Source organism: Narcine bancroftii, chromosome 7 (genome assembly GCF_036971445.1).
Source record: "Narcine bancroftii isolate sNarBan1 chromosome 7, sNarBan1.hap1, whole genome shotgun sequence".
Lineage (NCBI taxonomy): Eukaryota > Metazoa > Chordata > Chondrichthyes > Torpediniformes > Narcinidae > Narcine > Narcine bancroftii.
Genome location: NC_091475.1, coordinates 175478837 through 175502234, shown reverse-complemented (window position 1 = coordinate 175502234; position 23398 = coordinate 175478837). Strand labels below are relative to the sequence as shown.

Sequence of the window (23398 nt, the reverse complement as noted above, 5' to 3'; positions counted from 1 at the left end):
ATTTCACATGAGATCTATTTTGTGAAGTGTTTGTGACCTACACTAAAACCTCCAATCTAACTCTTCCAAAAACATATCTATACATAATATATGATACAATCCATCTCATAACTAAAAGGATTCTCACTTCTCAACCAACTTTTGTGTGTATCTTGAAATCGGTTTACCTGTACTGGTAAACAGACAGATCTGAGAATGGAGCAAAACACAATCTGCTGGAGAGACTTAGCAGATGAAGCAGCATTCAGTGCAAGAAAAAGAATCATCAACGCTTTGAGCTAGAACCCTTCAAGTCTTGATTTAATAGGGCTCAGGTCCAAATCAACGGCTGCCATTTCCTTTCTATGGATAATGCATGACCTGCTAAGTTTCTCCAGCACTTAAGTAGCCCATTCAGTAAAGGTAATGAAGAAAAACTGAAGTGGCCTGCTGTCAAATTAACCTGCCTCTTTATTTTCCCAGGCACCAAAAGAAAAAGCATGGTTTGAAATATTTCAAACACACAATATGGTTTTTCAGAGAATGTTACAAATTTTCTTTATAAAATTCAGCTGTGTTAAAGATGCTGCACTCGAAATTTCAGGACTTTCCATAATTTTTTCTTCCAACTCTGACAAGAGCCTGCCAGAACCTCCATACAAACAGTCAACACATTTGACCTGTGGAGTTTGTCCAGTCTCGTGCGAGGAGTAGGTTTCACATAAAATGCCAGCAAACATAATAATTTTTACATAAATCTCAAATTATCGAAAGAACTCCTGAAGAAATGGTATAAATTTACAAACACACACACGTACTCCCGCCCACTACCCACAACATCTCTGATCTCTGTTTCTAATCCCCTGAACAGCCCTCCATCCAAACCCAAGGGACACCTTCATTACTGCCAGCCATAATACACAACAACAGACTGCTGGAAATGAATGCATCCTAAACCCTCAAAGCCTGACTGTCCAACACACTCTCCCTACAGACAATCTGTCTTCTCCAGCCCACCAATAATCAAGCTGTCTTCCATCCTCATCCAACAATTTGGCCAGTTGTACTCAGTTCCCAACAGTCCACTGTTCTTCCAACATTCACCAGGTCCTCCACAATCAGACAGTCTTCCATCTACAACGTGTGCCAGTCTTTCACTGTTCTCTCCCTTATCCCAAAGACTGTCTGTCCTTTCCTCTCCTTCAGCAGTGCAATGGTCTTTCTCTTGCAGTGAACAACCATCTACCCTCCTCTTGCTTAAAGGTATGTTTACCCCCTCAACACATGAACAGTCTGTCTGCCTTTCCCAAGACTTCAACATTCTGCCAGGCCTTTCTGATCTCCCAACTATCTTTCCTGCTTCCCCAAGAGCCTACTCCTCCTGCCAACTTCCTGTACAGTTGGCCAGTCCTCCTCCCCCCCTCAACACTCGACAATCTTCTTTGCAACTCCAGCAATCAACCTATCTTTACCCTTCCCTCAATAGTTTGTTGGCCAACCCAACAACACTCCACTCATCCTTCCAGCTCCCAAAACAAAACAAAGTCTCCATGTGTCTCATTCTCTCCTAACCACTTCCAGGTCTCCAATAACCACTTCCACATCTCCAATGAAGCACTTCCACATCACCAATGAACCACTTCCATGTCTCCAATAGTCTGCTGCAACTCTCCATTCCCCCAACATTTTGCCCGTCCCCATTCTCTGCCAAAGGCCTGCAAACCCTTCCCACAATTGTCTTCCCAGATTAAAAATGAATATTCAGATTGAATTCTTATTCTTAATTAAAGATGATCCCAGAAGGTAAGTATGAGTGAGCAGGTTTTGAATTCTTCCCCATTACTTCTAACATTTTGTTTTAACCTTTGTCAGGAATAGAATTTCAATCACAAACACCATCCTTATTTGTATTAGAGAACTGAAAGGAATTACAGCTTTGAAGGAAAGCAGTTAGCCCTTGAAGAAGCTATGCTTATCTTTCCTCATTTTTGTGGCCTTGTATAGTCTGAAATGCAAATGTATAGATAAGCTGGAAATATGTAGAAGGTCGATTAGTATCTGGAAGGAAAGAAAAGATCAGCATTTTGAGGATTAATCTTTCACAAAACAGATAACGATATGGATTCAAACATATTCTAGTTTACTCCATTTCCAGTTTATTTTAATTTTGCACTTCTATTTACATTTTAACTATGTATTTGTTTTTCTAAGTGTCAGGGTTAGTCAAAAGCTGCAAGTCTTTCAGCACATCGTCTATTTGCATCAAGAACAATTACAAATCGATCACCCTCAAAACATTTTCAATAGTATAATAATTCTTTATTAAAAAGAAATACAGCTTAAAATAACATTATAACTTATCATTTAAATTGCACATGTCTTGGTTGTGAAAATTCCATTTTTTGTCAGGTTATTTTTACATTAACAACGAACTACAATTACAATTCTCTGGAAATGCAAGAACGTAGATGATTATCAATTAATACCATACTTTGACTGAAGATGATGATGTCTATTGAAGACACTGGCTATAGAAAGTATGAATTTGTTCTTGTGAAAAGTAAGCTACATAAATCAGTTGGACTAATAACATGTTTACCATCACAGCACAATCTTGCTCTTCAGCAATATCAAATCACAGTTTAGTGATCATTCAGTGGTTACTGTTTTTTTTAAAGGAGAAATATTACACCAAGAATAGGTGTTGCAGTTAATAAAACATCATCTTGAAATGATTTAAATAGAGCAATTAAAGGGCAAGGTTCTAATTTGAACTTGAGAATCACTGATAATGTTTGAACGATAGCTTTCCAAAATGTTTCTAAACTAGGGCAAGTCCAGAACATGTGAACCAAAGAAGCATCACTAATTTTACATTTGTCACACAGGATTTATATCTGAATAAAAATGAGACAATTTAACTTTAGACATGAGTGCTCTGTGGACTACTTTAAATTGCAACAGTGTCATGCACAAAAAGAGGTCGCATTAATCAGATTATAAATCGAGTCCCACATCTCATCTGAGAATGAAAGATTCAAATCCTGTTCCCAATCATTCTTGATTTTAACTAACGAGACTATCATTTGATCAAGACAATTATTATTTCATCTTTTACTTCAATGATGGCCAGATGTGCAATTTTGATTAAATAGGAAGACAATATTCTACCTACACATTCACAATGGTTCAATGATATTATGTCTTGTTTTAAGTTTAGAAAAAATTAGATAGCCCATCAAAGATTCAAATATTAACTTCCAAAAGATGTGGGGCTCATTTATGGACTATTACCATAACCTAAAGAATTCGGGATGTTTTGAAGAGCTGTGCTGTCCATCTCCAGGTTGTTGTTGCTTGATTCCTATGTGTTAGCTTTTAACTTTGCTAGGTGGTAGGGGTTCTGAATTATAAGGTTTTTTTTCTTCTTCTCTTGAATTTTACAATATATAACTGTTCTGTTCAATTGTGCATAATGTAAACATCAGCAAAAATATTTTTAAAAGAAAGGAATAGGTGTGGCAATATATAGTTAGAACAGAAGAATATTATTTGATTGAGCTTGTCTATTAATATATCTTGGATGTTTTACCTGTTCTAAATGAGCTTCTCCAGAATTTGTCCTGCTCTGCTAGTTGGTGGTCTCATTATGAAGAGCAGGTCAGTTCTTTAACCGAATGGTAGGATTCAGCTAGTTAAGAACCGGTCTGAATAAGCAATGGGAACCAATTATGACAGTACCAACTAGTACCAGTTCTAAAAGGCAGCCTGCAACTATTAAATGGGAAATATCTTTGGCTTTGGCAAATGAGTGTTAATTTTCAATGATTCCTACATAATGCACCCTGGCTTTCTATAATTAGCAAAATCATTTAAATGTGAATGAAATCCACTTCCTGACTTGCTTTAGTAAGTGTACTAACCTGTTTAATTGATAAGCCTCTACCAACTTAGAGCCTGGGTTAAAAGATGAATGAGCAGATGGTGAGCTAATGACCACAAGAACCCTGAAAGCAGTACAGAAGAAAGGTTAACATAGCTGTCAGCAGCATGGAGGAGAGGGTAGAGTTGTACACCAGTTGTGCTATAGAGGTATTAGCTGAGGGCTTCAGTGGAGCTGCCTTTAGAGGGTTGTTGGTGGCTGTAACACAACGACATATTGGTGCAGCGGCAGGCCTACTAGAAAGGCTGTGTGTAGAGTCAAGGATCCTGGAAGAAGCCATGTGCAGTCATGCACTGGGGATTGTGTGGAGCCAGTAAATCATCTATTCCAGCACAGTGAGAAATTCCATTACCACACTTGAGAGGACAGCCACACTGTCCTATCTGATGCCTGATGTCTCCACTCCATTGTAGCATCAGTAGAATGCTGTCAAGAGGCCACACCAGTAAAATAATGCTGCCTTTGCTCTGTTCTAACTAATCTCTTGTTGTGACTCGGTTTTGTGTTTTTAACTGCTATTCCATGTATGGGTTGACTAGCTGGACTGCTCGCAAAATGAACTTCCTCACTTACGCTTAATATGTGACAAAAACCTCTGCTCACACTGCTCCCATAATGGCCTCAGATATCCCTTCTGTGAATGGCCTGCTCAGCAATCTAGAGTTCAACAAATTGTTGAAACAGGAAGACTATTCAGGATGAGAAATATACAGCAGTGGAAAGATCAGGCATCCTGGCATCCTTTCTTCAATATCTATTCTACCCATGTATATTGAAACATCAAAGGTTAAAAACAATTGATTCATATCAGAACTTACATTTTTAACTTAGAGCATTAAAAAAAAACCTGATCTTGTATTTAATTTGGGGTATTAACAATGAAGTGGTACTTATAATTTTAATCTGAATTTATATGAAGTGTTCAGAATCATGAGTCACAGTTTTAAAATACTGGGTCAAACAGTCAAACCTGATGTGAGAAGAAGCATTGCTTCCGAGAGAACAATGAATCAGTGGAATTCTCTACCTTAGTGCTCAGTCGGTGAGCATTTTCAAGGCCAAGATCAGTATATTTTTGATAATCAATGAAACCAGTCAGACCCCTACTTATGGTGGGGTTCTGTTCCGGGACTCCCATCGTAAAGTGAAATTATCATTAAGTCGAGCTCTACCTGTACTGGCAGCATCCTGCCCTGTCCCTGCCAGGAGGCCATCGTCCATGCTGCTGCTGGCCCAGGAGGCTGAGGACCCCGCTCCTGCCGGGACCCTGAGGTGGCACCAGGTAACTAGAGGCAGCGGCATCACCTTGATACCTACATTGTGATTTGAAATCCATGCATAGATTGCCATCGCTCTCTCTCCCTCTTCAATCTCTCTCCCTCCCCAGTGATGGCAATCTGTGTATACGCTCCAAATCACCTTTTTTAAAATATGGCGTTGGGTACATCAAAGCACAATAAAGGTAGACCCCAACCTACCTTTATTCAAAACGGATTCTGATTATCGTAACTTGGAAATATCGTGTCGGAATATTATAAGTCTGGATCTATCTGTATAGGGAAGGTGCAGGAAAGTGATACTGAAGTAAGAATATGGATCACCATGATCTTCTCCTGTTTCTATTTCTGAATTCCTTATGTTGAAATGCATGCTTTGTAATTAATTTATAATTTGAATTCTTACCATTTTCTGGACATTCCTCCATGGACACACTATAGCAGTGGTGCTCAACCTTTTTCTTTCCACTCACATACCACTTTAAGTATTCCCTATGCCATAGGTGCTCTGTGATTAGGTAAGGTGTATGTGGGAGGAATGAAAAGGTTTGAAAACCACTGTTTTAATCATACCTGATTGACTCGTTAAGTGCACGGTTTCATAACTCCATAGGAAACGGGCCAATGACAATTTTTCTCAAGAAAAATATTTCAGTAACAATTGGGTCTACAGCAGTGATTCTCAACCTTCCCTTTCAACTCGCATACCATCTTAAGCAATCCCTTACTCATCACAGAGCTTCTATGGCATAGGGAATACTTAAAGTGCTATGTGAGTGGAAAGAAAAAGGTTGAGAACCACTGCACTAGGGTTTTATTTGATGATCCATTAATTTAATATGGATCCAGTCCAAATGCAGAGACTGCAAAAATATTTTAACAACCTTCCAAATTTTTTGACATTTCTTCATCACGTGAAAATACCCATATGCAGCAAAAACCATCAGGTTTTCAAGCCAGTGCCAGTTGTTCTCTTCATTCTTTCATTCACTCGACTAGTCACACTCTCACAGAGTACTTAAAAACTTTGTGGATAAAATTCAGTGTCTGCTATTAAATGAATGCAAGTTATCTTGTTCAGCAAACTTGATCACCATGGAAGTTAATCCCTAATTAAAAGTTATTTATTATTAATCTGTTACTTGGTGATCAACAATTGATTCCATTGAAAATATTAGTTTGTAATCGACTGGATTGCATTAATATACTGCAAATCTGTCTATATTCAAAATTGCATTAACATGTTGAAGATTGTATGATTAAGAGGAACAGTGATATTTCTGTGGCAAGATGGCGGATAAGACAAAACTTTTTTTGTTAGAGAGAAATCTCTCTATTCTTAACTGAAATTATATCAGTTTCAATGTCAAAAGAAAACCTTCTATGTCTGCAGTAGGAAAAAAATGGTTCCATTTTTGATACAGTCAGTCAGGGTGTCACTAGTACTGTAGATCTGTCCACAAATATCTTAGGAATTAAAGACCATATAAAAACTTAAAAAAATTAAAATGTAAATTAGTGTCTATTTACACTATTAACTGTCTATGTACAATTAATTTTTAGTAAATTACTTTGGCACTTTCAATTCCTAGAAGTTGACAGATGGTAACTCACTTTGGTGAGCGGGTAAGCGTAAAAATTGAAACACTTTGAGAGTTAGCGTGAAAAACCATCTTTTTTCTTCTGTTCTCTGAAGGTAAGGAAGAAATGTAAAAGCACCCTCAAAATATTCTTGGGATACATTTACAATTTTAAAATGTTAGTTAAATTTAAATTTACTTAAAAAAAATGTAGACACAGGATATTTTGGCCCACAAGCCTGTACTGCCCAATTTACACCCAATTAACCTACACCCCCCCCCCCCCCCCCCAGTACATTTCAAGTGGTGGGAGGAAACCAGACTCTGCAGGGAAAACTCATACAGGCAAGGGGAGAACGTACAAACTCCTTACAGACAGCACGGGATTCGAACCCTGGTACCAATCTCTGCCGTTGTAAAGGCAATATGTTAACCACTACATCAACCGTGTCACCCATACTATGAAGGTGACTTTATCATCATGGTCAATGGTTTGTCAATAATTGATTTTTTGATCCAAAATTAGTGTAGAGTCCAAATTTCATGAAGAAAATTTCCAACACACATTACAGTGAATGCAAAATTAACATGAGGGCTGATTGCTCCTTTATTTCCTTTGGAATTCATTTTGTCTTGATAATTGTGCCTTGTATCAAGCTTTATAATTTTCTCTCCAAGTCAACTTTTGCTACCTTTCCTGAACACAGTAGGACTTAACAAAAAGTCACTTGCTTTGTCAATACTCACTTTGTTCACCTCATTTCCACCATCATGTCGTCATTGACCAGGGCCTGGAAGAAATAGGCTCAGGGCACTGATAAGAAGCCATCTATGGACATTTATTATTGCAAAGAAATATCATCAATCCATCTTAGAGAATGAGAGTAAATCATTTTTTCAATGAGGTACAGCCTCCCCTGAATCATGATGTATGCTGTCAAGAGGCCACCTAGCTGTTCTTCCTACAATCACTCATTTAGCTTTACTGATGCTATATCGGGAGAAGAGGGTTGGTTCATGTTCCTGAGTCTGTCCAGTACAAAGTAGTTGTGGAAGATTATTTCTGCTACCTTTGAAGTCTTACCTTTAAATGACAGAAATAGAGCAAGAAAATAAACTGCAGGGGGATCTTGAATAAAATAGTAATGCCTAGGTCCTAGTTAATGCCTCTACAGATATAAACCATCATAAATACACACTTTAAACTCATTAAACAAATTCCAAGGAAATAATTCAATCCAAAATTATGGACACGCAGAGATGTCAGCTAATGGCCTGCCCTTTTGCTTTAGGGTCATGTCTGATGAAAAATTACTCCAAGTAACTGATTTTTTGTTCAGATAATTGACTTTAATTGCTAGGAAAATTATTCCAATTGTTTCACCGTTCTGCTTTTACAAAGTTATAGTAATCTATTTGTTAATTGCATAAACTAGCACTGGGAGTTTGCATCCATTCTCGGGCACTCCCAGAAAAGCCTCAGGGTGAAGGCCTAAGTGATAGCTGGTGGAGGATAACTCTGATATACCAGCCAATATGGAGTTCCTGAAGAGAGCTGAGCACAGTAAATCTCCCCAACTCTGTAATACTCAGGACTCGGTGGTACTCTGGCAGACTTTCTAGACTGTTGGACATTATTAACAGCTCAATATACTTTAAATTTGTTTTTTAAAAAATGTTACACAATATGATAATAAATTTTCCTGAGAACTTGATAAGTTGAAATGGAGCATAGAATCTGGGGATCCAATGAGTAAGAGAGGTGAATCACCTTGCCTCTAACACTCCTGAATAAATACACTGAACTTTGTTTCTGTGAAACATCACCTGGTAAGCCATACCCTGAACCATTGCATTTTCTATATTATTGGATGGCAGATTATCAGAGCTATACTGCATTTTTTTTAGATGAAAATGACATGCTTGGTTTGCAAAGGTTGTAGCAGGAGCAGACCAGCTTTTCAGAAGAGCTCAAACCAGCGGAGTCCAGCCAATCTGTCTGCATCAAGGCTTTCCAATATTTCTTTAATGTCTTGAGTTTGATGTGGGCGTCCAACAAGAAGTGAAAAGTGACACCACTGCTGAACATATCTTCATAGCCAATCCTCCCACTCAAATGAATTATTTAGAGGCTTATTTGGTGTATACCAGTTTCACTTTTGCAGTGGTAACGTTGTATTCTGTAACTTATTGGATTAGCTTGGATAGTCAACTTGGATGAGTCAGGCTGAGGGTTCTGTCTTTGTCCTGTGACTCTATCACTCTTGTACAAATACACTGAACTTGTGAAATCGCTCAACAAGATGTCCTAGACATAACGCTCTCAAAGCCTGGGCGCAAATCGAGGTTTAATGAGAATTCACAGGCAATTAATTTGAACATTTGAAAGGTAGACAATGCTCTTCATATACATTAGACACCACTGTCAAACTGTGTAATGGTGTTCTCTTTAAGCAGTACCACACATATTTGATATTGAGAAGTTAAAGTACAAGCTCTGTTAGTTTATAATTGGCTATCGTTCTCGGAGTTCCCACTCTCTTAACCGATATCTTCAGTGTTTGATGGACAGTCTGTCTAAGTAATTTGAAGACCTCTCTGAGTGACTTATCATTTAAAGAATGATCTCATAGTGAGGCAAAATTGCAATTTATTAACACTGACAGCTGTTAAAATTCTACACGTTTCCATCTTAAAAAAAGCTTGAAGAGTAGAATTCTGAGAAGCTATAAAAATGTTTTTACATTTCAATCTTTGTTTCTGTTGAACTGCCTCAAACCCCATTGAGAGCCCAGTGAAGAAAGAAAAACTTTAAAACAGAAAAATACTTGAGCATTAAATGCAATAAAATAAAACCAAACAGCAATAATTCATTTGACTGAAGGACTTGGTCACCAAACTCAGATGGGAATTAAACTGCCTGTCTTCAATTATAGTCTAATCTCATCTTGTATGAGCAAAGCACATCACAGCCTTGTAATATTTATCATTGTACAAAATGTGCATTGAATGTTGAAGAATCAGATTGTGAAATGACATTCTATTTTGTATCATGACACAGTTGTTCCAATGTCACTGTTGCAAATACAACTTTGTAAATGGATTTTTCTGTTCTTATAAACCACTACCCCATTTCTAAATGCCCTTTCCTTTCCAGGCTGATAATGTTAACAATTTCACAACATAGACACCACATATAATATGGAACGTGAATGAATGTGAGTTTATCCTCATGTACAGATACACCAAGATTCTTACTTGCTGCAGTCAAAAACGTATGCAAGATATACCGTCTGCAATAGTAAAAATTTAAATGACCATAAATGCAAGACAGAAAGATATTTAATATCAAAGGATTGATCAATAAATCTTTACAGTTGCAGTTAGTGTACGAAAAAAACAGTTGTTTCAATAGCGCAGACAAATTTTTTGATGGTCCTGCGGTAAGTTATGGTTAGAATTAGGGGTAGTATGGGAAGGCTTAAGAGACTGAGAGGTGCAGGATGAAAACTGTTTTTGAAGCTGGTGGTGCTGGACTTCAGACTTCTGAATCTTTTGCCCAAAGGGAGCAGCAGAAAGAGATTGAGATCAGAATGGTGGATGCTCTTTTTGTCGTTGGTCGTCTTCTTGAGGGAGAGCAGCACATACATGCTTACACTGCCACGGACCCAGAAGAGTGGGAAATGGAGACGCAGAACTGCTCTGCAGGGTCTCTCTGCACGGTCGGCTCCACAGAAGTTTTGAACAGCCTGTTAAATGAGTCAACTTTTAAAAAAAAACCCCTGCAACCTTGGAAGTCTGTGCCCAAGATGATGGCGCCTGAAGGGTTGCAGACTCCGGGAGAGCAGTGGACTGGTTCAAGGCAACAGAAATGGGGAGAACACTCCTTGTTGAGAAGAATTGGTGATGCCCTGACAGAACAGTGACTATGGAGGTGGACCAGTGAGGGGGTCAGTGGCTGAAGGACACACACAAGCTGTGGGCTGTTGGTGACTTGCAGTCAAAGGACCCACACAGGCTGCGGGCTGCTGGAGACTGGCAAACCAAGAAGCAGAACCAAGATGCTGAGGGCAAGAAGTGCTCCCAAAGGGCCTTGGGAACTAAAGAGTTCCTGTTTGTTTGTTTGTATCTGGAGCTCAGATTGCCGATGATTTGAACTGGAGTCTGTGCAGGAGCACTGGAAGTGAATCAATGGACACTCAAATGTCTCTGAAGGGACTCTCTTTTGCTTTTCTTTCTCTCATTGTTAGGGGCACCAGGCACTCTTTGTTTGCCTTACGGCAGAGAAAAGTTTAATTATATTATGCATATTACATTTTTATTGTCTTATTACATAACAATAAAAGGAACTTTGAACCAGTTATTTACCAAACTTTGTCTACAATAAAGCTCTACAAGCCACATGGTACACTGATGATGGATGCAATGATGGCTGAACTGTGACCATTGGAAACTAGGCTAAGAAGGAACATCAGGATGATCACTTTATAAGTGGAACAGGAATAGCAAGCAAGTGGAAAGCTTCAAAGCTGAATGAAGATATCAACAAAATGAGAGCAGTGGCATAAATGTGAGGAGCCTTAAAAAGAAATCCAAATCGTAATTGCGATGGTTGAATTCATGGTATACCGCAATATACCTAAAACAATGTGTGTTTCTAACCGTGATATTACTAAGAAGAATTATCAGCCTGTGCTAAGTTTAGTATAAACAATATTTAAAATGTTTGGCTCTGCAATGTACTCATGGCTTGCATGGTTAAGTTCAAGAAGCCATCCTAAAGGACCCCCAATGCCCTGGTCACCAACTCTTCTCACTGCTACTTTTGGGAGGAAGATACAGTGGTCTGAAAACCAGGACTTCTGGGTTCAAGAATAGTTTCTTTCCAATGTCTTGAATCTCCCTTTACTTTGTGAATCATAAAGAACCCCAATGCCTTAAATAGGATGTCTGGCCTTTTTCTTTCTTGCACTATTTATCTTTTGTATTTATTATCTATTTCTAATTTAATTTAATGCAGACTATTATAGTTTTTTTTTTACAAAGTACAGAACAACTCCAATTATCTGAAATTGTTGGGACCTGGCCTATGTCGGATAAATGCTTTTTCTGGATAACTGGCCGTTTTTAAAAACAGCCCAGTAGCAACAGCAAATCACTTGTATCAATGTTTGAACAACAACAAACAACAAGGGAAGGCTTTTAAAGCATTAAAATAATGTTTAATTCTCACCAAAAAATGCTGGCCACAACACCACCATCGATCACTGAGGCCTCCTAACTGCTGCAGCCAATCTCAGACACGTCCCCACCGCTGCAGCTGATCCCCCAGGGAGGCCTCCCAGGCTGGCAGAACATTCACTGATGAGTCAGTGGGCTCCTGCCTCACAGGTCACCAAGAGCTCCTGACGCCCAAGTCCCGACTCCTCCCCTAGGCCTACCTCACATGCACACCAGGGAATCCGGCGTGCATGTGTATAGTAAGCTGAGGGGAGGGTTTGAAGTCAGTATTGGGAGCTCTGATGTGCCAAGGAGGGGGGGGGGAGGGAAGGGATAGGAGGAAATGGGAGGGAATGCCACTGATTCAAGGTCCTGCTCCTGCCCAGGAGGCCACTCTCCTTGATGATACTGGGTCAAGGGATTCTTCCGACCCCTTACGGCTGGGAGACAGTGGCACACAGTTTGAGAAGGTAGCCCAGGAGGCCACTCTCCTTGATGATACTGGGTCAAGGGATTCTTCCAACCCCTTGCGGCTGAGAGACAGTGGCACACAGTTTGAGAAGGAGAGTTTGAGAGAAAAGTCAATAGGGGAAGGTAAATAAGAAATGGAGAGAGAGAGGGAGGGAGTTATCTGAAACAAGGACAATCGTCGTTTTAATTTCATGTTGAGTGAATTTTTTTTCAACCTGTTAGGTCAGTACGGCTCTGAAAAAAATTTGGATAAATGAGGATTTCTGATTTGTTTCAGATAACCTCATTTATATAAAATTTTTTGGATAAATGAGGATTTTGGAGAATTTGATTTTGGATAATTGGAGTTGTACTGTACTTGTTCAGATTTTATTGTCAGAGTACATACATGACATCACATATAACCCTGAGACTCTTTTTCCTGTGGGTGCGGCAGAATTACCACTAATTGGTAGTGCATACAAGAAACTGTACACAGTATAAACATGTAAACAAATAAAGAACTGTAAACAGAGAATGAATGTAAACAAAATGACCCTGCAATACAGAGAGAATAAAAAAGAAAATCAATAAAGTGCACAAGTAAGATTCCTTTAATGAGTCTCTGAGTTTGTCATTGAGAAGTCTGATGGTGGAGGGGTAGCAGCTGTTCCTGAACCTGGTAATGCAAGTCTTGTGCAACCTATACCTCTTTCCTGATGGAAAGAATCCCTTGACCCAGTATCATCAAGGAGAATGGCCTCCTGGGCAGGAGCAGGACCTTGAATCAGTGGCATTCCCTCCCATTTCCTCCTATCCCTTCCCTCCCTCCCTCCTTGGCACATCAGAGCTCCCAACACCGACTTCGAACCCTCCCCTCAGCTTACTATACACATGCACGCCGGATTCCCTGGTGTGCATGTGAGGTAGGCCTAATTTACACCCCATTAACCTACACTTCTGGAGCAATATTGAAGGGTGGGAGGAAACAGGAGGTCCCAGAGAAAACCCACCAGACACGGGGAGAATGTACAAACTCCTTACAGACAGTGCAGAATTCAAACCCAGATCTGGTCCCAATCGCTGGCACTGTAAAGGCATTGCTCTAACCACTACGCCAATCATGCTGCTCAAACCGTGATGCACTTTCGAAGATAAAACTTGAAGGTAGAGTACATGGTTAATGGTAGGTTTCTTAGCAGTGTAGAGGAACAGAGAGATCTTGTAATCTATCTATAGATATCTCAAGGTTTCTATGCTAGTTGATAGGGTGGTTAATAAAGCACATGGTGTGTTGTCGTTCCTTAGTCAGGGGATTGAGTTCTAGATCCATGATGTAATGCTGTTGCTCTATAAAACTCTGGTGAAACCCCACACAGAATATTGTGTTCAGGTCTGGTTGCATCATTACAGGAAGGATGTGGAATCATTGGAGAGGGTGCAGAGGAGATTTACTAGGATGTTGCCTGGATTAGCGAACACATATTAGGAAGCGAGCGAGGTCATTTATCTTTAAAACAACAGAAGATGACATTGGAAAAGAAAGGATTGAGGGATATAGGCCAAGCGAAGGCACATAGGATTTGCTCAGGTGGACAATTAGGTTGGCATGGATGAGTTAAGCTGAAGGGCGTGTTTCCTTGCTGCAAAACTCTATGACTTTATAACATGCGAAGGTCCAGCAATTTGGGGGTATACTTCCTTGGAATTAAAGTAAGTATGCCCCAAAACTTTGGATTGTACAAACTATGAAGTATTTTGGTGACCTCAGTAAGTGCCTATAATGTGAATATGAAAATATCACCCCCCTGCGTGTAATGTGATGGAAGAAGCCAGTATTGAGCAGCTATTGGGGGATCAGGGTGATAGCAGTCCCTGACATTTCCATTTAATTACACATTCCTAATCACTGGAAATTGCTGTTTGATATACCTTTTAACCGTACTATGCATCATTTACCTCATTTATTTCTGCCACAAAATTTTAAATTAAGTTTAGACAGTAACCAACCCTTTTGGCCTACAAGCTCATGCCGCCCAGTTACACCCAAGTGACCTACACCCCTGGGATGATTTTGAACGATGGGAGGAAACTGGAGCACCTGGAGGAAACCCATGCAGACATGGGGAGAACGTACAAACTCATTAGAGACAGGTCTGGATTCAAACTCCAGTCGCTGGAAGTTGTAATTACGTGCTGGCCCATGACTTTTGCCATGATTTCTTTGCTGTTCTTGCAAAGAAGACAAAAAAAAATCCAGAACATGATGAATTCTTGCTGCTGAGAGAGTCCTGCTTGAGGTTCACGGTCTCATAGGAGAGATAATTGACTGGTGTCTATTGGCTTATGATCATAGTATTCTGTCAAAGACAGTCCAGGCAGGGGCCACTGCCTCGTTATTTAGCTGTCAAAATATTTAAGTGGATCAAAAAATGATGTCGACATAAATAAAGTCTTTGCTTCAACTGCAACGAATCACATTACTGTCAAATATTTGACAGCTTTATGAGCTTTTCATGTATCCATTGCAAGGGGTTAGTGAAACTGCACTGACTGAAGAAAGGATGAGAGAGAATGAGATACTGAAGAAGCCACTGATTTCTATGCTAAGTACCAAAAGATTTATGATAAATAGTTTACAATTTTAAATCCATTTTAAAAAGAAATATTTCAATGATCAAATGAACCTCAGTGATTTCAAGTACAGTTTTGTTCTATAGCACCTAAAAATTAAGGTATGCAATAGTTAATTTCAAAGTAATATTTTAAATAAATTTGACATACATAACCTTTACAGAGCAAACACGTAATATAATAGGTGCATAATGAATATTAATTTCAATGCAGCACCCATTAGTTCACTAGCCCTCACAGGTACAGTTAATTTCCATCTATTCATCATCACCTACTGCAAACCAAAAACATGGTGAAACCCTTAAAATGAACTTCTGAAATGACAGCAGAAAATGCCAGAAAAGAATTAGCAGATGTGAAATGGAAGTACAAAGGGCTGGAAATACTCAACAATCAGATAATACCTGGAGACAAAGAAAGAGAATTAATGTAAATGTACTTTCTCCAGATCTGTTCTTACTTCCAGTATCTCTTATTCTGACAGAGAAACATTTACTGTGTTTCTCACCAGCTGCACCTGCTGTGTGTTTTCCAGCACTTGCAATTTTAATTTCATATTTCTGCAGATTCACCTCTGTTATCTCAAGTCTGAAATTTTCAATTAGTTGATATCCTAAATCTGTTTTCCATGAAGTCCTCGTTCACCCATGACTAAAGCTCCATATTTTACCTCTCACTAAGACTTGCTGATCCTTCCTCCTCATCCTCTGACATTAGACTCGTGCAATTTTCCTTCCTTCTGCTTCATCTTCAGTGACTTTTTTGAACCAGTTTTAGCACAATGCTAACGAGAATACAAGCAAGAGGACACGAGTTGAGAGCTAGGCGGTAAAAATTTAGAGAGTGGTGGGTGTGTGGAACGAGCTTCTAGACGAAGTGGCGGAGACAGGCTCGATATTAGCATTTAAGGGAGCAATTGGATATGTAAATGGACGGGAAAGGAATGGAGGATTATGGGTTGAGTGCAGGTCAGTGGGGTTAGGTGGTTTCGCCATGGGCCTAGAAGGCCTGTTTCTTGGCTGTAGTTATTATATGATTGTATTACAGCACCAATGTCCCAGGTTTGAATCCGGCAATGTCTGTAAGGAGTTTGTATGTTCTCCCTGTGTCTGCGTGTGTTTCCATTGGGTGCTCCCACCCTTCAAAACATATGGGAGTTGTCGGTTAATTGCTGTACTTGGGTGGCACAGGCTCATGGGCCAGAAGGGCCTGTTACCGTGCTGTATGCCTACATTCAAAAACAAAATGAAAGATTCCCTGCAAATTCCCTTGCCTCCCTCCTGCCATAGCCATCTCTTCAGTCATCTTTCCTAACTCTTTCAAGGTCTTTTGAAGTCATACTGAGACATTTACTGCATTCATTGAACACCTCATTATTTTAACTTCCTATGGCCCTGAAGATTCAGCAGGTAAATAAGCTTCCAGACAGGATAGCACAAATCAACTCTTGGAGCTGAGAATATTAAACCTTGCACGACAATAGTTTGAGATTCTCTTTGATCACAAAATATTTTGCACACACTGCTTATCAACCTGCAGCACAAATGTTTCTCTCTCAACAAATGCTCCTTAACCTGCTGAGTATATCCTTTCTGTTTTGTTTTTATTCTAGATTCATGAAGAATGCAGTTAAACAAAAAAAATGTGCAGATCCTGGGGTTGAGTGCAATACAGAATTATATTCTGCGCCTTGAATCCCCAGTTTAGTCAATTTAAACAATGAAGTGTTGATAAATGAAACAGTAAAGCCAATCATACTAATCAAACAGACTTCCATTAATTCTATTTAACAGTTAATTGTTCCACAAAATAACACTTACTCTTCATAGCTATAATCAGTTATACAGAAAACGCAGTGGCCATCTTCACAAGTTCAGTTTGATCCCAGTAAAAACTATTCCACAAATTTAATCTCAGTAAGTTTCTGAATTTTAAACAGATTTGTTGTCAAATCAAGAAATATTGTTCGTTGTAAACTGATTTGGTTTCATCTTATCCAGATATTTATCGCAGCTTGGATGGTATCCAATGATCTTGAGCTAATAAGGACTTTGCTTTCATAAGTTGCCAAGACTCTCCTTCAGAAAAGCCAAATTCTTTGATGATAGGTTCAGATTTATACATTTTTTCTTAAGGCAACCTTTTGTGGATTTGGCAGCAGCAGGACGCATTGCTACCCAGAATATATTAGTGGTACAATGTGAATATATGGCTACCTTTCATAGCTGTGGTCAGTAAGGATCACATATATCAGACACCATGAGGTCCTGAAGCCTCTTGATATGTGAAAGACACCATTGCACATCACTACCCATGCCCAGGATATTCGGTACAATAGGGCATCAAATATAGAACACTGCAGCACAGTTGGCCCTTTATGTTGTGTCGACCCATATATTCCTTAAAGAAAATATTAAATCCACCCTACCCTGCAACCCTCTATTTAAATCATTCATCTATGTGCCTGCTTAAGAGTCTCTTAAATGCCCCTAATGTTTCAGCCTCCACCACCATCACAGGCAAGGCAATCCAGGCACCCACAACTCTGCGTAAAAAACTTACCCCTGATCTCTCCCCTAAACTTCCCTCCCTTCACTTTGTACATGTCCTCTAGTGTTTGCTATTCCTGGCCTGGGAAACAGGCGCTGGCTGTTCACTCTATCTATGCCTCTCAATCTTGTAGACCTCTATTAAGTCTCCTTTTATCCTTCTACACTCCATGTAGAGAAATGTCCCAACTCTGCTAACCTTCTCTCATAAGACATTTTCCAATCCAGGTAACATCTTCTCTGCACCCTCTCCATAGCTTCCATAACTGAACACAATAATAAGTGTGGTCTCACCAGAGATTTGTAGAGTTGCAACTCAATCCCCCATTAATGAATCCCAGCATCTCATAGGCCTTCTTAACTATCCTATCAACCTGTGCGGCGACTTTGAGGGATGTATGGATTTGGACCCCAAGTCCCTCTGTTCATTCACACTCTTAAGTAGAACAATATGGGGAAGTCATGTAATCAGGAAGACGTAGGATGTGGGATTCTGACCCTTCCGGGAAAATAGGAAAAAATATTTAAATGAAGTAAGATAAAGTTAAATAGGAAGAAATATTGCAAGAATAATATATTAAGATGTATCTAAACAAGAAAAATGTCATAGTTGGATTGTCTAGTGGTGTTTCCAAGGAATTCAAAAGGAGGCCTCCATCACAGAAGGTGCCTGGACTTAGAGTTGTAATGAGGTCCCAATGGAAAATTGAGATGGAGGGGACACTTGCAGATGTGTCTCTCCTGAAGACGGGGGAAAGGGCATTGGACAAGAAGGAAGTGTGTCACTGTGCACGTGCAGACCATTTGAAGAAGTATTTGCTTCGATGAAAGATTTATCTGAATGGAATTTCTTGCAAGGAACAGAATCTAAAGAGACTTCACAGGAGGAGCTTGTAAGAAAAATGTTGCAATATATGGCTGGACTGGCTAAATAAATAGTATTTCTGAGGTCTGAAGTTAATATAAAGGTTATCAAGTTGACAGTTGATATGGAAAAGATCCAACATGTGAGTAAAATAAATCATAAGGTAAAAAACTGGAAGCAAAGGTTGAAAATGTACAGGAGAAAGTGGGAAAATTGGAGAATTAAGTTATAGTGAGATTTGTTGAAAGGAAGAAATGTTTGGAAAAAATTGATCATCTTGAAAATTTTAGTAGAAGAAAGAGAGAGAAGAAAAAGAAGACATGATTCAATTTTTACAAAGCTGGCTACCTAAAGTTCTGGGGTGAATAAATTTGGAAGATCTATTGAAATTGAAAGGGGACATAGAGCCCTTAGGCCACGACCACAACTGGATGAAAAGCCTCGCTCTATAGTGGTTAAATGTTCAAAATATCAAGATAAAGAAAAAAAATTAGCCTTGGCGACTGAAAGAACAAGAATAAGAAAGGGCCCACTTGAATATTACGGATCAGAGATTCTTTTCTACCCAGATATTAGTAGACAATTGTTGGCCAGAAGAGAGTTCAATCCGATTAAGAAAACCCTTTGGCGGAGAAAGGTTACAAATTTGTATTTTGTTACCCAGCTATGCTGAAGATCTCATTATTTGATGGCAATAAGAAATTCTTTACAGATTGTGAACAAGCAGCAGAATTTGTGGAAGCATTACCTACGATTGAACCAAGGGAATGAGATGAGTTTTTTTTAATTGGTTGATGTAATTTGATTATTAAGGTTGATACTTCGTTAAAAGATATACCTGGCAGGTTCTGGCAGATGCCATATCCCGCGCATATTGGGGGGGGGGGGGTGTGGTGCTGTATCCTAAACTGCGCCAGTAGATGGGAATTCTTATTTACTTATTTTCAATTATGCATTAATCAATAGTATGGTTTAATTCATTATTATTTCTATTTTCTCTATCTGGATTTCAAGATGAGTTGGAGTAACTCAGAAGTAAGATTTGTATTAATTTGGGTGGATATAAAGGAATAGTAGGTTGAGGTAAGATATGAATTTCTGAAGGATACATTGGACAGATATAAAGGAACAATATGTTGATATATATTAATAAATGGAAGAAGAAGTTTACCTACATTAAATTTAATTAATTGATAAGGAATGTTTGGAGATGGAGAGATTAATATGAGACTACATTGTAAATTGGAGGTCTGTATTTATAGGTCAAATATAAATTTAGAGACTAAACTTTTTATGTATATAACCCTCCTTATATATACACGTTATGGTGTTGTGAAGAGTACTGAAGCAATCCTTCTATTTTCTATAGTTATTTTATTTTTTCTATTTCTATTATTTTCTTTTTCTTTTTGGGTTTTTAGGAGGGAGGGGGTTGGGGGGGGATTAAACACAATGCATTATATATTTGACATTGTATAGTAATATTTGATGTATGCATTACAATTTTGTAAATGACTGTATTGTGGATGAAAACTTTAAAATAAAATTTTTAAAAAGTAGAACCATAGAACGTTACAGAACAGGAAGCAGACCATCCAATATTCCACTAGTCCTACTGACCTGCTCCCATTTCCATAACCCTCCAGACCTCTCCCATCCATCTATCCAATTTATTCTTAAACTTAAGATTGAGCTTGTATTCACCACACCAGATGGCAGATCATTCCATCATTCCCACCATTCTCTGAGTGAAGAACTTCCCCCTAAACCTTTCCCCTTTCAGTTTAAAACTATGACCTTTCATATTTATCTCCCCCAATCTAAGTGGAATAAGCCTTCTTGCATCCACTCTGTCTATACCTCTCATAATTTTGTGAAGCTCTAACAAATCTCCCTTCATTCTTCTTCATTCCAAGGAACAAAGTCCTAACTTGTTTAATCTTTCCCTGTAACTCAACTCCTGAAGACCCAGCAACATCCTGGTAAATCTTCTTTGCACTCTTTCAATCTTATTGATACCCTTCCTGCAGCTAGGTGCCCATAACTGCACACAATATTCCAAATTTGGCCTCAACAATGTCTTAAACAACTTCAGCATGACATTCCAACTCCTTTACTCAATACTTTGATTTATAAAGGCTAAGATGCCAAAAGCTTGCTTTACAACCCTGTCCACGTGTGATGCCACCTTCAGGGAACAATATATCTGTATTCCTAGATCCCTTTGTTCCTCCGCACTCCTCAGGGACCAATTATTTATTGTGCATGTCCTACCTTGGTTTCCCTTCCAAAATGCATCACCTCACACTTATCTGCATTAAATTCCATCTGCCATTTTTTGGTCCATTCTCCCAGTTGGTCCAGATACCTCTGCAAGCTTTGAAAACCTTCCTCGCTGTCCATGCCTCCTTTCTTTGTGTCATCAGCAAACTTGCTAATCCAATTTACCACATTATCATCCAGATCATTGATATAGACAACAAACAACACAGATCCCTGAGGGACACCACTAGTTACAGGCCTCCAGTCTGAGAAGCAACCATCCACTACCACTCTTGGTTTTCTCTAACATAGCCAATTTCAAATGCAGTTTACAACCTTTCCATAGATACGTAATGTCTGAACATTCTGAAATAACCTCCCATTGGGACCTTGTCAAAGGGTTTACTAATGTCCATGTAGACAACATCCACAGCCTTTCCTTCATCTACTTTCTTGGTAACCTCATCGAAAAACTACCATGCACAAAGCCATCCTGACTGTCCTAAATCAGCCCATGGTTGTCCAAATACTTCTATATACTATATCTGAGAACTTCTTCCAATAATTTATCTACAACTGATGTCAGGCTCGCCAGCCTATAATTATCTGGTTTATTTTTGGCCCTTTTTTGAACAATGGGACAACATGAGCTACCAATAGCTTAGTGGTTAGAGCACTGGTCTTGTAAACTGAGGTCACAAGTTCATTCCTCGCTAGGGCCTCATTTCTGTGAGGGGCGCTGGATGAAGTGGCAACTCTCTGTAGACAAAGTTAAAGAATTTCATGTATGTTACATTCTAAATGCAGTGTTACGTGACAATAATGGAACCTTTACCCTCCAATCTTCTGGCACCTCACCCGTGGCCAAAAACATTTTGAATATATCTGCAATTTCTACATTAGTCTCCCTCAAAGTATTAGGGAAAATCTTATCCGGCCTAGGGGATTTGTCTACCTTTATTTGCTGTATGGCAGCAAGCACCTCCTCCTCTTTAATTTCCTTGTGTTCTATGACACTTCTGTTTGTTTCTCTTCCTTTCTTATGCATTATCCCAGTTTCCTGATGCAAAAATTTTTTAAAATATCTCCCCCATTACATAAGACTCCACACATTGTTGACCACTTTGATCCTCTAGGGAACCAAATTTGTCCCTTACTATCCTTTTACTCTAATATACTTGTAGAAACCCTTTGGGGTTACCTTCATATTATCTGCCAGAGCAACCTCGTGTCTTTTTGTCTTCCTGATTTCTTTCTTGCATTTTCTGTCCTCTTCAAGTACCTCATTAGCTCCTTGTTGCCTATACTTGCTACACCTCCCTCTCCTTCTTAACCAGATCGCCAATCTACCTTGAAAACCAAGGTTCCCTATGCCTGTTATCTTTGCCTTTAATCCTAACAGGATTATGCAAACTCTGCACTCTCAAAACTTCACTTTTGAAGGCCATCCACTTACTTAACACACCCTTTGCTGAAAACAACCTATCCCAATCCGCTCTTCTTAGATCCTTTCTCATTTCCACAAAATTTCCACGAACTGATCTGTGCTCCAAATTCATCCGACTTTATTCCTAATATTCTTGGTGTTGAAATAGACACATTTCAACCCCTCTAACTGGCTCCATTTATGGTTTGTCCCCTCCCTGTCCTTCCTCACAAATATAGAACACATAGCATCATGTTTTTGACCTTCTGCCCAATTCTCTGTACTCACATTCTGGTTCCCTGCTCTTTGTCAACTAGTTTAAATCCTCTCCAAAAGCTCTAGAAAACCTGGCCATCAGGATATTGATCCTTTTCAAGTTCCGATGCAGCCCATTCTTTTAGTACAAGTCCCAGAAGGGATCCCAATGATCCACAAACCTGAACCCTTATCCCCTTACACAAACTCTTCAGCCACACATTCATCTGCAACAGCCTTTTATTCCTACCCTCTCTGGTGGGTGGCACAGGCAGCAATCACGAGATTACCACTCTTTTCAAATCAGCTTTTCATCTTCCTTCCTAACTCCCTTTATTCCTTCCTCAGTGCCTCATCCCTACTCCTATCTATGTCACTGGTCCCCACATGGACCACAACATTTTTTTTGCTTCCCCTCCCCCTCCAGAATGCTGTGAACTTGATCAGAGGCATCTCTGACCCTGCCATCTGGGAGGCAACATACAATCGTGCAGTCCTAATCTTATTCACAGAACCTCCTACCAACGAGTCCCCAATCACCACAGCTCCCCTCTTCTCCCCCCTTCCCTTCTGAGCCAAGGGGCCAGTCTCTGTGCCATAGATGGACCACCATTACTTGGACCCAGTAGATCATTCCTCCAACAGTATCCAAAACAGTATATTTATTGTTGAGGGGAATGGCCATAGGGGTACTCTGCACTGTCTGCCTATTCTTCTCCCCTCTCCTAACAGCTGCCCATTTACCTGCCTCTTGACATTTGGGGATGTCTGTTTCCCTGAAGATCTTCTCTGTAAGAGAATCTAAAATGAAAATGTGTTGACAGTGCAATTTACATGAAGTCTGCGATTTTAAATTATGAACTACCCCCTTGCTATGGGGGTTTCCTTCATAGAAAGGGGTCTGCATTAAAGCATGAGGAAAACACACTGTTGAAGGACTTCAACGGGTCCAGCAGCC

At 39.4% G+C, this 23398-nt stretch overlaps 1 protein-coding gene across 6 annotated transcripts in view; it reads right to left on the bottom strand.

Annotated features, from left to right (window-relative positions):
* Window positions 1-23398, bottom strand: part of sgcg (sarcoglycan, gamma) — a 527276-nt gene that overhangs the window by 67237 nt on the left and 436641 nt on the right. The window lies entirely within an intron of this gene.